Raw genomic sequence first — 18,284 nt, forward strand, 5'->3', positions numbered from 1 at the left:
ATCGTGACCGCACGGTTTCCAGGATGGCTCGAGTGAGTCTCCAGGAGCGTACAATTTTCATCGTGGCCTCCTCTCCTCCCTCGTTCCTTTTCTCTCTTTCTTCCCCTCTTTCCGAAATCCCCGTGGCGCGACTATTCGTCATGCTTAAGTATATTAATGCAAGCATAACGTATTAATAAACCGGAGCCGGCTTGGCCGCGGCCATAAATTCCTACGCGCGGCGCGGGGCCCGTATCGTACGCGCTCCGCATATGCGAGCGTGTGTGTATATGTCCACATACTTATGCTAATGACAGCCGAGAGAAGAGAAAGGTGTAAGCCTTTTTCCCACCTGCTGCCCTCCTATGGCGTACACAACGTATATAAAGGAAGCCCTCCTCGTCCCTTTCGCCGGTCGAGGCCGAAACGACGTGGGCCCCGTCCCCTTTTCCCCGATTCGCGAAACGGCCTTTACCTTTCGACACGATCCGCGCGGACACCTTAATTAACGGGGTACCTTTGGGTAAACATAATCATTCGTTAATAAGGCCGAGTGTCCAGATAGATGTCCAGTTCCTCTCGTTGAGCGAAATAGAAGCCCGCTTAAGAGACGGCTTAATCCTCTTACTTGCTGCTCAGCTTGTAATTCATCCGAGAGCTACGCGCGGGGATCCTAGTCATGGATATCGGCAGGGGGCGGAGGAGGAGAGGGGTTAAACCCCGAGAGGTCAGAACCAAGATCAAAGTGGTTAACGGTCTCGCACCGCGGACGGCCGAGAATGCCGAGATTTTCATCAATTAAACCTCGGAGCGCTGCAAGTGCACGAAAAATCCCGTTCCTCATTTGGTTTCGAGCGAGAACTTCGCCTCGGCGGAATTTTAATTCGACGGTCGAAGGTTAGCGGGAGAAGATGCCTTAACGTAACGTTAAACGCTAAGCCGCGCGTGAACGTCAACCGGTCGGCCTGCCATGTCCAACGGGTATCGGTTTTGCATCGTTTCCCCGCGACGTCAAACGTCAAATCGGATGTGCGAGTTTAACGCTGAGTGTGGGACGAGGGACGCGCGATGCATTCGCGTTTCAAGCGAGTCCGCTTCCATTCCCGGCCGATTATTCTAGCCCCGAAATCAATAAAATACGCAAGGTGGGCACGGCGGAATTCGCCGTACAACACTGAACGCCGTCCGCTTACCGCGGGGCCCCCGCGTACAGAAGTGATAATTTTGTGATTGAATATATCGAAGGGGCCCCATGCTGGGCCGAACTCGTCCGAGGCGTCCGAGCCCCATAAGCGCGAGCACGGACCTCGGGTACACACATACATAGCCGAGGCGCGGCCGAGACCCGGTGGTAGTAAGGCATACATACATTATAACGCCATTAAAATACCCCGAGCGGAACATCGTGCGACTTGAACCCTTATTTTACGTCTCGCGGGCCCGCGGTCATGCTGCACATCGTTAAACGTTGCGAGAATGTTTCATCGATTTCTTTCCACGGCTGCGCTCGATACTCCGACAAGATCTCGTGCACAGAACAGGAGTGGTAAATGGACCCCGAAATCGGAGGATACTCGAAATTCATCGCGTCAGCTTAATTAAATGATTCCTTTTGTGTTCATCTGTTAGACTGGAATAAACTTAATTACGTTGATAAGTATGGAGAACAAAACAGTTACAAATGAAATGTCAAAGAAAAACACGGAGCATTTTCCTGTTTTCGTGTCCTCGTTTGCCAGTATGATCATTTCCACCATGCGATTTTTTTGCGAGCAAATCTGGGCATCGTCGCGATCCTTCCGCATCCTGGCAAGCTGCAGAAGCGCGTGGTCGGTGCCCCTTTTATGATCCGCGCGCGAGGCGTCATTAGATTCCTCTTAGGACGCAATATCTCATATTGCTGTTCCTGCTGCGTGGATTCCTTCATACGAGGTGATAAGTATCGCGCCACGATACATCACCTAAACAAACAACTCGTATGGCGACGGGGAAGTCAGACAAGAAAGTGAGACAAACGCGGGGAAAGGGAGGGCCCGGGGAAGAGAGACGGGGCAACATGGGACTGACGTGTTCTATCCTGGCATTCGGATCCCATCGCGCCGAGAGAGACATCTATCGCTACCGCGGGGGGTCCGCGGAGTAATTGTCTGCTGGACACACCGGCCAATCCGGCGTGCCCGTTCGCCCGTTTAGATTAACACCAAACCAAATTCTGGTCAGTGGTTCTCACTAGACCTTTATGAAAGTTACCTTTATTATACAGGGTGGGGCAATAACTATTACCACCTTAAATATCTTCTAATTTATAAGGTCCAGAGGAAAATTTATGTAATCAAAATTATACGGTACGAAGGGGGCTAACATATGGCGATAATAATTTTTGTCCTGGTGGAGGCGCTTCGAAATATCAAGGTCACCTTCATTTTTTTTAATAGGTTCGGTATGTTTTTTTCCATAATTTTATAGAGGAGCTTAAAACAAGTACGGAACTCATGACACAAAATTATTGAACAAGATTAAATGTAAATGAAAACGATAAAAAATACATTTTTATATTAAATGAATTTACGTTTAAAAGATGTACGAAATGACGCTTTATTAGTATGTTTTGTCGGAATGTTTTGATTTTGACATTCCTCATAAATGAGGATCAACTTGTTCTTCAAACGAATACATCGATGAAAATAAATAGGATTTTAAATGTTCGACGCGAAGGCTGAGTGCGATTAGGATATCGTTCGGCGTATAAATTTTGCGCTCTCACTGAATTTTTTTGACATTCTCCATAAATGAGATCATTCTCCATCATGTCGACTTGTTCTTCAAATGAATACATCTTGCACGATTGACTTATCTATCGATACTACTTTTTATGTTTATCTTATCCTGTGAACTTATTAAGATGGCCTTCAAAGGGTCTTTGTTTTCATTGAAATAAGTTTACGTCACTATTTATTTTCATCGATGTATTCGTTTGAAGAACAAGTTGATCCTCATTTATGAGGAATGTCAAAATCAAAACATTCCGACAAAACATACTAATAAAGCGTCATTTCGTACATCTTTTAAACGTAAATTTCATTTAATATAAAAATGTATTTTTTATCGTTTTCATTTACATTTAATCTTGTTCAATAATTTTGTGTCATGAGTTCCGTACTTGTTTTAAGCTCCTCTATAAAATTATGGAAAAAAAAACATACCGAACCTATTAAAAAAAATGAAGGTGACCTTGATATCTTCGAAGCGCCTCCACCAGGACAAAAATTATTATCGCTATATGTTAGCCCCCTTCGTATCGTATAATTTTGATTACATAAATTTTCCTCTGGACCTTATAAATTAGAAGATATTTAAGGTGGTAATAGTTATTGCCCCACCCTGTATAATATCCTTGCGTTCTCTTCAGAATAAGAACTATAAAACTCGTGCTTGCAAAAAATTGTAATTACTTTAATTATATTATGATAAATTGTACACACACGCACACAAGGATGCTCTAAACAATTCATGAAAAAAAGAATCTGCAATTTTTTATTCATTTCTTTCAAACATTATCTCAAGATGAGATGCAGGAAAGATTTTATCCGCAAATTGCAGCGTGACTTCGAGTCACTCTAACAATACGTCAGGAAAGAAGATTGAACGATGATGGTTGCTACGACGTTTGCGTACAGCAACCAGTCATCGTCATCAACGAGAGATTTTGAATGTCGCCGTAAACTTAGTAAGTAATGATCTTTCTACAATGTTTCACGGGTTGTACTTAGTATTTCTAGAGACATACCAGACAGTGTTCGAGTAACATTCATCGTGCGTTTCCTTTTTACTGATCAGTCGTGAAAGTTAATGATGCAAAACTCGCAAATCGTCATTGTATCTTCGAGGCTTAACCGCGGTGGTTGAAATTCTGCCGGTTGAACGCGCGTTGAGGTTTTATTCTACGATTATCGCCGCTTAATTACTATCGATGGGCTCATTAACAGCGTAATTATATTCACTAACGATGTGTGCAGCTACTACGGGAGCAAATTAATGATAACCTGGATTCAACCGAGTGCCCATCGTCGTTGTCGTCGTCACGCCGTTTGTTTGCCCTCTTTAAGCGCCACCGGGCAAATATCATCCCCGTGGTTCTCACTGGATTGTCCCGTATTGCGCATTTTGCTTGACAGTGTAAACATATGACAGAAATTCCACAAAAAATTTCTAAATTAGTTTTGATTAAGCGACATTCTTTTACAGACAAGACAAATATCGCAATACGCGGTCACGGAAAGATTATATAAATTCGCAGCGACGAATTGAGCACCAGCGCGACGAGGTGCTCCGGGGGATATCGCGTATGCGATTTAACGCGGACAAATAATATTGTAAGGCCTCGCTAACACTGCGGAATATTACCATAAGACATACATCCGGCCGACTTCCACAGGTCTTACTGAACGTAACATTCGGAACCTCGATATTTATGCATTTATGTATTCACGCGTGCTGCAACAGTGCCCCCGCCGAGTATCGGTATTTATGTGTTTTATGGTGTCCATAGAGCGCAGTATACGTACAGAGGCGCACAGCACGCACGCGCAGCCGATGCCCAGCGCGCAACCGTGCCCGCGAGGCACAGGAGCCTACTGGCCCACAATTAAGCCGCCATTATATGCCATAAGCAATGCGTAAAAAAACTTATTACTTGAGATTTATGAAATCCGCTTCGTATTAACGAGGGTGATTTTTATGGACGGCTTTGCTGGATTCCGGGCAACGAACTCTCGCGCCATTCCCCTGCCTCTTTGATTCTTTCTACGTGGTGCTCCCTTTCCAGACACCTCTCCAGAGCAGGACCCCCTAATTGGGTACGCAGGTATACGTATCGGGTATACGCTCACGTGGTTTATCTTGCAACGGCATAATTGTGTGATTTAAGAGTTCCGAGTTCTTCACTTAGCAGATTAATCGCGCAAAGCTGACCACTGCTTTCATCCATAATGTTGCGAAAAAGTGAATTACAGCTCTCGACGCGTTCGCTCGCTGAAATATCGTGCGATAACTTAATTATAGCTCTTCGAGGTGTATCGCGCGCGTATCTCGAAGCTGTTGAAATCCATTTTCACTTTTCTTACTTTCACTCATCCGATCTCGACGCAAGGGATGCTGACGGGTCTTAATTACGGAAGTTCTCTTCTTAAAAGAAAAGAAGTATGTAATGTATAATATGTAAACTTCGAGGTTTGTATGTAACATGTGTAGCACTCAGTTTTACACACAGAGGCGATTCTGTTCTCACATTTCTCATGATACTCAAGGAGCAAGCATGCAGCTTCGTGAAACATGCGAAGATGATAGAGCTGCAAATTATCCAACTAGGCAGTTTTCCACGGCTAACAAATATTTGACTGTCCGTTGCTTTGATCTCGTAGACGAGGAGTGCCTTCCCGATTTGGCACGTCAATCATCACTCATGAACTCCCGAGGTACCGTTAACAACTCATTCCAACTTTGTTGGACTTCATTAGGAAGATTAATTTAGTTTGATGTGTGTGACCTTCCTCCATGACGCATATTAGGCCTCCTCTCGAGTGTACCGACGCGGACGCGAGTAAAAAGTGGAATCGTTTCATTTGGAGGAATAATTAGTTGTTCAATAAAACGCGATATCGTCTGTATTTATCAATTTTTCAAATTCATCAGAGAGATGATTAAGGGAGCGATGTATTTGGACACAGTACAATTGGACATAGTACACAGGACATAAAAAACACCGCTAAGTCGCAGATTAGATTAGGTAAGGTTAATTTACGGTGTGCAACTTAGCAATGTACTTTCTTGTGTTCAAATGAATAATATTCAACTTTGTAGTGTGCAACTTTTTGTGTCCAAATAAATAGTCCATTTGCACTGTGTCCAATTGAATTGTGTGCAAAGTTTCGTAACCTATTTGCAAGTGTCCAATTGTATTGTGTTCAAATGAAGGCCACTCGAATATTAATACATTACAAGTCATAAACGCTTTTCTTTCGTTCTTGGGACACTTAGGATTCTCTGACGGAAATTGTAGAAATTTTTACGAGACAGCAATCAGATTTCTCCATAAACACAACAGTGACTTTGCGTCCGGCATTCCTTTTCGAAATTTCATCTTTAAGAGGATGCTGGAGTGACTAGGGAACTGCTTCGCAGTGGTAACACGATGGTAATTGCAGCATCGAAAATTCTCTTTATTGCTTGTGCAGAATAAAAAATCCTTTTCCACAAATGAAGTATAGATAGAAAGAAAGTCCGCTCTACAGGACTTTATATTCAAAATGGAAAAAAGTTAAAAACTTGCATTTGTCTTTTCTAACTGTTTTCCATTTTGAATATAAAGTCCTGTTGAGCGGACTTTCTTTCTATCTATACTTCATTTGTGGAAAAGGAATTTTTATTTTGCACAAGCAATAAAGAGAATTTTCGAAACTGCAATTACCATCACGAAGCAGTTCCCTAGTCACTCCAGCATCCCCTTAAGCCTGATGCTACGTGATTTCCGAGTTGTCCCAGAATGTCACGACAAGATAATTTATTTCGAGATTATTTGCTTACTGCTTGTCTCTTTTGCAGTTCTTTTCCCAGGCAGGGTTAATAATGCGAGAATACTACGGGTGACTGGGTACATACTTGGCCATTTCTGTGGCCGCTGTCATAAAGCGATGATCGATCGTTAACGAGGGTCATTCTCGTCATGTCAGAACGTACCACGGAACGGGTGTCTATCCTCGGACACGCCGTAAATCGTTGTAAATCAATCGGCCCAGTACGCTGACCGCAGAGACAATGACAGGAGAGGTTGCGACCAGCAATCTCGTCATATCAGTCTTGTGTAAACGCCGCTACGTTGTGCCGTTAAGTGGCCTGAGGATCAACCATTAATTGTTGTTGTGAAATTGGATTAGGATATAAGCCAATTTTAGCGGAAAGATCGCCCTAGAGTCGAGAGTTTGACAAAGAGGAATACCTACGAAATGGACAGTTCGCAAATAAAGGATTCAGACTGGAGAAAGCTCAGCCTCTCACCTGACTGCGGAAACTAACAATAGACAATCTGAAAGAGCCTTTAATTTTAAATAAGAGGGAGGTTCCCAAAGGAGTTCTTTCGGGAATCTCAATGTTTCGGCAACTTAGGTAGCTCACAAAGATTTATTACTGTGATGACAATATCATCTGCAAATAATATATTATGCAACTCACGCCTCCGAACTTTTCCGTTGGAAGATCGTAGTTTAAACAGTTGAGTTGAAATATAAGATTCATGCTGCATCGAGAGAGATGTCATTTTTAATGACACGTGCGAAAGGCATCTAAAATATTGACGCAACGTTATTTATAGTAGTCAATCATTGTACAACGGTGAAATCAACAATCGTGACATCAACGTCTGTCAGACAAGAGGCAAAGATTTAATCGGCGTAATGTCAGTAGGGACCGTGTGGACCCACGGATGCGTGTCGGTGAGAGGCCAGGCGATATCTCGACGCAAAGACGATTAACTTCGCATCGATTTCATTGTATTAACTCGTCTCGGGCCGCGATCCTAAACCGGTTTAGACCAGCTGGCATACGAATGCTTGCGCCGGGGCCGTGGCACCTCGGCTAATTGAACCGGTCGGGGATTAGTTAGCGCGTACGCACGACCTCTAAATATTTTGGCATTAACGGCGAATAAATCACCGCGGCTCGCTCGTGCATCCCGCACGAATAAATCCTGGAATTAGCCGAGCATTAGGCACCTCGTTATAGGGACCAAGTGCAACGAGCGCACACCTCGATCGAATATGCGCGCGCGCGCGTGTGTGCGACTGCATTGCTTGTATAAATTACCATACCGAGAGATCCAACACGCGTTCCTCGAGGATATATCGCCACGTTACCGTCAATACTCGCGGCTCTGAAAGTCCTTTTTTGTGTTAGGCAACAAATGTGATATTTTTCTCTACGGCACACGAGAGAGAAAGAGAGAGAAAGAGAAAGTTTCGATAACTTGATAAACTTTTATAAACTTGATTAACTTATTTTAATTGCACGTCGAGCGTAAGACGACGGCATTTCGCGGTCGATTTAGAACAGATTAGTCGCACCGAGAATCGATATCGCGTCGCGGAATCGTGTCTCATTGGACACGTACACGTGCACGATCGAGCAGGTAACTGTTAACCGGCAATAAACCCGATTCACGATCGGTTTCACATGGCGGTCATGCAGCCGGAGAGGATAGCGCGCGCCGTAGAATACAAATGGCCGCCATTGTTACCTGGCCAAATCGTTTTAATGGGTTCGACCAATAGTCTTCCTCATAATCACACCATGGGCGCGATTGTCGATTTGACACTCGGAAGAAACTGGATTTCCCGATCACGATCGATCAATATGAGCAGTTACGACTTGCCGTAATAGCGCAGTTAATCGCACCGGCCATTAACGCGTCTGATATTTTATTGCCGTCTTATTAGTCACCTCCGAAGTTTCACCGTTTCGCGCTCTCGATCATGTCGACCAGTTAGTCCACTTTATTTATAATCTCACGACTACAGTTTATTACGTCGGAAGAGATAGAGAAGAATCACGTTACGTAATCGTACGAGAAAACAATAAAATATCAAGGTTTAATGAAATTTAAGAAAAAGGCAGCACGTTATAGTGTAATAAGTACGTCGATTGTTGCAATAAGGTCCCATAAAGAGATACAAATACAGATAATTTCTCAAAGGAGCTGAATGTGCGAGCGATCGCTTTTTCCCGATGGCAAAGAGAATACAGGCGATGTGCGTGACTCGTCGATGCCGGGTTATCGATAAGAGTGCGGGACGACCCGTAGAAGTACACGGGGGGCGCGCGTTATCGGCGGCACGAAATCGTCGCGCCGGGATGCAGACGTTAGGACGCCATTGTGTCAGCTCGACGCGTGATTAATTTGACGAGGTAATAATTGCCGTTCAAAGCGGATTCGGTAGATACGTACGGAAAGATAAACGGCGCGGGGTCCCGCTGGCGTGGTTTCTTTTTTATTTCGAGAAAGAGGAAGGACGGCCGGGGGATCGCTCGTCCCCCGTCACTGGGGCCCGCTCCCTCTCCTCGTCAGAGCATCGATTTATCTTCGAGCGATCTAGTAATTAATTTTAAACGCAATATAATTGGCTGCTCGTAATTTAGGCGGTGCCCGTTCTTCCTCTGACGATGATTAGGCCGACGCACTCGCTCGAGAGTCTCTTAATTGACTCGTTGCCCTCTTTCTCGCTCCCCCCGTGGCTCGTCTCGTCTTACCTCGCCCTCCTCACCCTCGTCCCATCATCGTCATTACATCACGCATGTTGCGTGTTGCGAGCATGGTTTAAGGGATATTTGCATAAACTGCTCTCCGGAATTGCGGTTTACTTAATTCTTCCCTTTCTTGATTGACAAGAGAAACTTCCTCATGCGAATGTCTCAAAGTTCACTAATGTGTTCGCATGTACGCGCGTGATGTAGATAATACTTAGAAATATCATTAAAACGCATCCTTATAAAATAACATCTGCGTTTCAGATCTTGTTATACATTTTATTACATTATTCTTTATCATATTGTTCGTTCTCTTAGCGAGATACACGATAACATGCAAATTACTATTCTATACGACTATGTGTTACACATTTTTCGAACAATATCTCAGTTTTCTCGAGTGCTTGCATGTTACGAAGAGTGAATAATACTATCGTGTTGTTCCTTAGTTCTGACATTGTTCCGTTGGCAGCCGATGACGACGACGACGACGATTCTCACCACGTTTCTACGGCCGCAAAAAGCGGCGACTTAAAGGAATTCGACGTGAATCAAGGTGGTTTCCGCCTGCCCGCTTCGTCTTCGCGCATCGAATCCGGGTTTCGAAATGTCCTTTCCTTTTTCCCTTTTGCATTGTGTGGTATCCGCGATACTTGCCTTTTCTCTTGTTCCGCCGCGCGCGCGAGCCCGCTCGGCCCGTCTGCATTAAAAATGTATCAATCTCACCCGACCGGTGTTTTGCCGGGATAGCTCGGCGTGAAATCTTAAAGGTGTCGTAAAGAATAACGCTTGTCGAGAGTTTAGCGCGATGACGAACGAGAAAAGATCGCATCACTCGGAGTCCGCGCATTTTTCCAGCGCCGACACCATTCGGCTGTTGCAAGGCGTTGAATTATGCAGAGAGAAATCTCGGGAAATGCAATAAATATGTCTAATGTATACATCGTGCATCAAGGCAGATTTTTATGTCTCTATACCTTTTTATGAAAATATATTAGAAAAATGGTTGCCAAGCTTACATAGTCACAATTTCCGACATTGAGCTCTGCTCAACTCTGCTGATTTTGTAAGAAAAGTTTTTATGATGACAATAAAAGTTACGCAATAAATTATATTGTTTATTATTCACGCGACTGTCTTATCCCTCGACATCGTTGGGAATCTCGGTGTAGTTTTCTGCTTCAAAACAGTATCGCAGCTTGATAGTCGCGAGTAGATATTCCGCCGAATTTTACATCGAGATCGACGCCGAATATGGTCTGAGTCTGAGAGACGGCGAGAGGAAGAGGAAAAGAAAGAGAAAGAAACACAGAGAGAGAAAGGTCCTACAGAGGCAGAAACATCACTAAAGTGTCAGCGGCATCACAATTCGCAAGGAGCAAAAGAGCGCTTGTTAGTGGTCCTGGAATCCGCAAAAAAGCCAGCTCGCCGTTGGGAGGAGCAAATAAAAATTGCCGGCCCCTTTCACCCTCCGTGTACGCGTCTTTACATTGGAGGGGAAGACGAAAGATTGAAAGGGAGAATGGCCGTGCGCTGATTGTTCAACAAAGGGCCTCAAAAGTCTTCAGTAGGACAAAAGAACGATTATCCTCTGTCGATCCTTTCGGACGAGTGTAAAACGTATGTTTTACATGCACGAAAATTATGTGAACTTAATGATTTGCCGGAAGTAAGCCGACTACCGGTCCCAAAACCTCACAAAATGGCCATAGAATCGCTCCGAATTATTCTTGACTTATAAGCATAATATTATAAAATGTTGAACAAAATTCTGCGCAAGACTCAAAGGTATTTCGCTAACATTCTAACAAATTCGTTTGATATCACTCGACTTTGAATGCCACATTCGTGTCCATTAGGTTTTGTCCCAACGCGTCGACATTCCGACTTCACTTCATCGAAGACGAGACAGACCGTGTACGAACTTCACGTACACACACCTCTTCACTTCAGGATCCTCGCGTTTCCGAGATTCAGCCCTAACGACGGGGAGGCACAGAGTCCGCCCGGCGATCAACAGACCGAAAACTCTCAGGCGGTAGAACAAAAGCGAGCGGACCGCGCTCCGGTTCTCTTCCGTCTTTCTTCAGATTCCTCGGAGGATCCCGGGGACTTTCCTCGTCCGTCTGGGCTCGGGGCTGGGTTCCTTCGGCGTCCACCGCGTTCCTGCCTACGTCGAATCGCAATCGGTCTTTGGCCGCAGCCGACAGTTTCTCCTCGCCGCGATGTTTCGATACAAATTACATGAAGAGCGACACACGAGATGGCAGGAGGGGTGGAGAGCAGGGTCCTCCTTCCTGCCGGGGCCTCACGATGCGGAGAGACAGGAGAGACTGATGTTATCATCAGCCGTTGCGGACCCGGCCTTTTTGCACCGTAATGCAACCCTCCTCGTTTCCTATCCTCTCTCTTCGCGTCGCTCTTCGCACTCGTTCGTGCGTTTGTGATGCCGATCATTTGCGATACCCAGGAAAGGAACGCACGATCAATTCGGACCGTGCCTCTCTCCCGGACTTCTTCCTCTTCCCTCCGAGATGATTTATTAATGCGCCGAAGAGGGTGCATCCTACATATTTCAAAATACGGTGACCGAGAACGCGTTATCTCGAACTCAATGTTATATCGTCGCGATGTGTCGCTACAAATTACGTCGGAAAAATGATCGTATATATGCACAATATAATTACCGTTTAATGAAATGTATAAAATGAAGGCGCTGCAAGAAGTAGATTGTTCAACGAGCGAAAGTTGAAGAAACTCAATCGCTTGTTCTTCAATTCGATCGCGATTACTCGATATAACTTGAGGTATCCAACGGTATCTGCACAAGTATCATTGGGATTACTCGCACGGAGAAAAAAATCTCTATTTTGCGGCATTCCTACTCATTATCTCATTCCCGCGAGCAGGTAGACAGCCAAACGTTTACGCCCGTTCGTTCGGCCTAGCAATCGTTCTGAGCTGGTAATTTGAGCGAGGCAGCGGTAATTCGCGGTGTACCTTTCCAGAGTCAGCTCATAATCATTAGCAGCTGGATTCGGTCGTTGCAAAACACGCGCGCCAATATCTCCGTATCGGCCGAGCGGGGAGGGAAACGCCGATAGAGAGATTGAGTCCGCGGCAATCAGCCGGAGCTCGCGCGAATAAATAGACAAGACGAGCTCGTAATCCCTCGGTGTGGCAGTTTTGCGCGGGTTTACGAGGTTTCTTACGCCCGCTGGCGATGCCGGCACTAAAAGCTGTTACTAATGCGGCCCTCGCTCCAACGCTCCCGCACTACGCCCCGCGAGTTACTTAGCCGAGTAAAGAAGCCCTGTCTCCTTATGGCGATCCGGTAAATCGCTTCATCGCGCTCCGTCGTGCGGAAACTCGACCGGCCTCGCTCGGCCGCCTTGGAGCTCTCAAGAGGCGATCGGACTAGATTTTCTCTGCAGTTTCTTACCTGGAGTATCGCGACGATGGCTCTCATACAAAACAGCGAGACCGTTGAATAAATAGAAATGAATAGAAGCGATAGGATCGCGCCCAATTGTCGCTACACGCTTTCGTTCGTCGAACGCGCCGCGAGATAAATCACGCCGTTCGCTCTAGCGCGAGCTGGTCGCGCGAGCGATCGGAAACGGACGCGCCGCATTCCGCGTGCGGTATCGCTCGTGCGTGCCGTATGCGGCCGTGACGACCTAAAATCCAGCAAATTGGACGAGCGGCGAGCCTTAATCGCGGATCTGCCGCCTAGAAAGCCGTTGCCGTCGTCGTCGCCGTTGATTCCCGGCGCGTGATCGCGCCAACACGCCTGATACGTGTCCCCGGCTCGTTAGCAACGATCCGAGCAAACACGCCGACACTCCCTTGAACGATCCTTCGCACAACCTTCGTGGATCCGTAAGTGCCGCAGCTGCCTCTAATCGTTAGATCGTGTAATTAAAAAAGATGGCTTTGTAACAATAAGATACTCCGTCATTTTCACTCGCGCGGCTATTTATACTCCCTCCTCCAGCTTCCTCCCGCTTGCGGTTTTTTTGCGCTTTTCGAATCGTTTGCGCCGGTCGTTAGTTACCGCCAGCTACATGCATTATGTATCTCTTTTTTCTTCCACGTCATGTAATTAGAGTAATTCCCGGTTAACGAGCGATCGGAGGAGTAGCGCAAGTGGCTGCACGCTCGACTATTATCGTGTTATTTTCTTCTATTTTCGAACGGCGCCGCCGGGGCAACTACGTGTTTACTTTCACTTACAATGACGTATTGCGCTTATTTATCTCCGCCGGTTGTCATTGTTCTTAATAACATGCTGGCGTAATTAAACTTAATTATCATGCCGGCGCACGGTTAATACGCGCCGTGAGATATGAACGCTCGAGAGATACGACATGGAGACGACACGAAGCGGCGATGGTTGATCGCTCGAATCAAGGTAACTGGCATTTACACGCCACGTTAACCCACGTCACACACCACTATTAGAGAAAAACATTTTCTTATTATCCGCGCGATATAATACTTGCAGACAGTTGCAATAATACACGCACGATATCTATCCGATATTAGCAAAAAGGGAAGGATCGATACACCTACAGCTCTCGCCGAATACATTTCACAAAACAATTTTCGCGCACCTCGAGCGATTAAGCGTTATCGGGCACCATGCAAATATTCCGAAGAATATATTCGAGCAATATCCGGCGCATCTAGGAGGGCCGAGGGTGGAATTACAAGAGCTCGGGAACAGATTGGCCGGTGCGGCCTCGAAGGTAATGGCCGGCTAAATGGTGGCGGCGCCTTGATATGCAAAGGCTGGAATTTCCGTGAGCGGCGCGATCACGCTTACAAGACGGGGAACGAGTGCCGCGGAAAAGGGCGGAAGGACTAGCTGGATGGCGGGCAGAGAAGGAGGAAAGGGAGGGAGAGGGTGGTGGAGCGCATTCCCGTTGGAATGCCGTGCGAGAGCTATTCCGGTAATAGCGCCCGTTTACATCGGCCCTTTAGCGTCCGACGTTTCGCGTACGGCATTCGTCTTCAACCCTCCAGAGCTGGGAAAGATCGCGCGCGCGCTTCAAGAGATCGCTTTGATCCTCATCCGCTCGCGCGAGAGCCGCGAGATTCCGCCGGAATGCGCTTTCCCCGTTTCCAGGCAGATAAGGGAAGCCGATGCCGGAGCAAATCGGCCTCGTCGAGTGCATTCCACCTGGGTGAACACGCTCGCGATAGGCGACGGGGAATTTAGATGTCATTAGCCAGAAAGCATGACGCTGTACTCCGCGAGATACGCGCCTGTCTTTGAGATGTAAGTATACGTGCCGTAAATTAAGTGATTATTTCACGCTTATTTCATATGCCATATCTGGCCCGCAAGTGCGTGGCGCGAATGAAACAATGAAGTATTTCATCGGCTGTACGTAAGTGATTATTATCATGTCCCCTCTCGTCGGTTGTCGATGGGGTAATCGACTTATCGGTCCGGCGAGGGTAGCGCGCATGGTGTAAATTAGCGCGTTTAAATGCCATGCAACCGTGATTTGCAACAAGTGAAAGCGCTAGCCCACGAGCGGGTGCGCGCGTGAAATGTCGCCTTTTTCGTCGCGATCCGGTCCGCGCGCCGTCGCCTCTAAGTGCAGTTAAGGATAAATCCGCCCCGGGATATCGAGATCTTACTTAGGCGCGCATTCTTCCGTATGATCCCAATTATCTTGTTTCGCACGAAGCGACAAAAACTCTCGCGCGCGCGCCTAATCCGAGAAAAAAGTTTCGCGCGGCGAAACGACCCAAAAAACTCGCAGCGGCTTTTCGGAATGTGCCGGCTTGCGAGATGCATTCAAATCGCTTCGTCACTTCGTTTTGCGTCCACCGCCGTACCGGATTGACGTTGAAGGATGACACGTTCCCTTCGGCAGCGCGGACTCGGCGGACCCTTGCGCGCATCGTGGGACCTGTCCCCCTCGGAATCGAGTGAGGAGAGGCCCTGCGAGAATCGGCAAGAGAATAGCGACAAAAGAGAAGAAAAAGAACTTTTCGTTTGCGATTATTCAACATCCGAAATTAAAGGATTTGTATTCTTCTTCGATTTATTTATTGTTTTGTGCAAACGAAATATAAAATATTGATGCATAAGCGGCAAAAACGATGCTGTAGAAAGAATTTGCGCAATTTCCAAGAAATAAAGAAAGATATATATAAAAGATATATAAAAAGATATATGAAGAACGTTTATCTTCTCCTGCCCCTCTGCCTGCGGCTGGCATGACTTTACGAAATTTGGTCGCGCGATCACACAAGAAGTGTAAGGAACTGCGGAATGCGCCCGGAAAACGACACAGGTGGAACTTTACCTAATATCGCATTTATGCTCGTTCGACTTGCTCTGCGATCCGTTGCACGTCGTTCGGCGAACGAGGAAGGAGTTCAGAAGACGAATCGAGGATTCACGTACTCTGAGAGCCGGGTGACGGAGGGAGGGATTGATGAAAGAGCGCGACTTATGCATACCGTGTAAGTAACGCGCATGAATAATTCATTCCAATAAAATAATGCAGCCTGCAGCCGGCGAACTCGACTCACGGACATTGCACTATAAGGCGCAAAAACGACCCGGGCTTCGGCGATCGCTGTGATACCGGGCAAACGGGACTTTTTAGAGCAACTTTGATTCCCGACTGATAAGTTCCCCTGGGAGCTCCGCTTCTCGCAAAACGCGCGAGAAAACACGTTCGCGGACTCGTGCAAACATTTCGAATCATCGCGACGTTTCTCGGGAACGTGCGACAAGCCAGTCGAAAAGTCGCAGCGACAAGGCAGGGCTATTTTTCGCGAGTTACAACTGTCGCTCTATAAGCCTGTGTTCTGGCTGTCGACGGAATTACGACGATAAAGTTTTACACCTGGCGCATAAATTCAGGAGGCAGGAACACGTCGTTTGCATTTAGAGTTAAACCTCGCGTCGGTCGTCGAGTGTAGAGAGAAGACGAGCATAAATGAGAAAGGTGCATGGGGGAGTAAAAGGGTTCTGAAAAGGGACACTTGCGCTAAATCATGACAACGGTAACAGTCGATCGCGTGCTGCCTCGCGCCGTAAAATCTATAATAATAGTTGAATTCAAAAAAATAAAATCTGGTTTGCGGGTCGAAAGAGTAAACGTGTGATAGAGTAATGCGCAGAGTAAATAGCAAATACGTAGTATACATAGGGAGTATGTACGTGTTTGTACTTTTAAATAAAAAATTTACATAATCTTGAAAGAAATGGAAATGAAGGTAGATAAAATTACTCGTGAACTCCGTCGCGATCGGGAAACCGTTCGGTTTGCATATCCGGGTCGAAGGCGCACACGCAAACTAAATCTCGACGTTTGACTGAGAAGATGCAGGCACTTGCAGCAGGTATCGCAAAGTGAATCGGAGCGAGGAAGCGTTCGGACGCGGAATACCGAGATAGCTGCGGGACTTCCATTCCCCGGAATCGTACGGAACTCCACCGTATAGATTTCCATCCTCTCGCCTCTTGACTCGTCGGAAAATAGAATTGTTGTTCGGTAAATCGGAAACTGTTTTGTCGCCCGGCCGGAAGCCTCGGGCGCGTTGTTCCCTTCTCGAGACACTCCGGCGCTGAAGAAATCATCGTTGATGCAAATTGATAAATGAATCTCGCTCTGAAGAATTGTTCCGGAATAGCCGGATTCCGCAAATTACGTGTCGCGCTCCTCATGATTTCCCGTCGCGCAATTGATACCGCGCGACTCATCCCGCAAGTCTCACGCGTGGTCGTGCCAATCGTCGCAGTGGGTATTACCGAGAGCACTCCCCGGTATAAGAGGGATAACCTATCCCATTTTCGTGGTCGGATTCGTCGTAAAGATTTTCATTCCCCGTATGAGGCTGGCCGGAGGAAAATAGAATCGTCGCCGCTTTCGAGTCGGCCGAATCGCTGGCGCTTTCAATTCCCGGGACACGCGAGGGCGAATCGGTGGTGAACGGAGCGAAGAGGCGGGTGAAAAGAGGGTGGCTGCATCGGTGAGAAAAGGGTCCGATGGTGATACGGCGCAGGATGTCCGCTTGGGGAGACATTCAATCGTTTGGCAGCAAACGCCTTCAAGATGGCGAGTCCGCTCCGATCGGCTCTAATCGCGGCGGAGCGCAGATACGCGCTGGCGGACGAGTTGCCTTGCACGATTTATGGATTCCCTGGGACGTCCGCCTGCGAAATTGTCTTGTTTATCGGGATTCGGTCTTGGAGAACCTGGACGGCCTCGCGAATCGATCTTCCGGTGGATCCCATTGCTACACGTTTCTCGAGAAAATTTCGAGAATGGACTTTTTCCTTTTTCCTCCTCGTTTTAAAATATCGTAAGAAATATCGCGGAAGAAACAGTGTTTAATTAGAAAATTAATTTTAACGTTAGTATATGTATCTAACTCATAATTATTCTCTTGACATTTCAGTGATCGGGAACGCGTTAGGTGAGAATAAAAAATTTTCAGAGTAGGTACATGCCCGGCACTTAGCCAGACAATTGCAAATCGCCGAACCATCCCCGTTACTTTCCCATCGAGCCATCACACTTAGCCACCCTCCGACCGCGACCATAAATAGACTATGATCTCGTCCGATTTCGATCTCGATCCCTCGAAGCCAACCAACCTCGAAACAGACATCGTCCCATCGACAGTTCATCCCCCGGAGAGTATTTTCCCAATTCGCCGGCTGAACATAGGGTCGTCAGCGCGGCAGCGGAGGAGAGGTGGTCGGCGAAGGGACGACGAGAGGCAGACGAGCGGCAAACATTATAATAAATCAGCGGGGCTGTGACGTGAATGTAAAATTGCCGGAACCGATCTGGTCGTGTATAACACGAGGGGGTTAGAAGGGGACGAGCTGGCAAACTGCAACAAGGGTGGCAGGAGGAAGCGGGGGTGGCCGATGGGCCATTGTGAGAGTTATTTGTCATGCTGCCTACGGATTCATAGAAGAGAGGGGGAATCGACGATCCGCGAGGGGTGGTCGTTCCTATTGGCCGATT

The sequence above is a fragment of the Ooceraea biroi genome, chromosome 2 (genome assembly GCF_003672135.1).
Source record: "Ooceraea biroi isolate clonal line C1 chromosome 2, Obir_v5.4, whole genome shotgun sequence".
In the NCBI taxonomy this organism is placed as follows: Eukaryota; Metazoa; Arthropoda; class Insecta; order Hymenoptera; family Formicidae; genus Ooceraea; species Ooceraea biroi.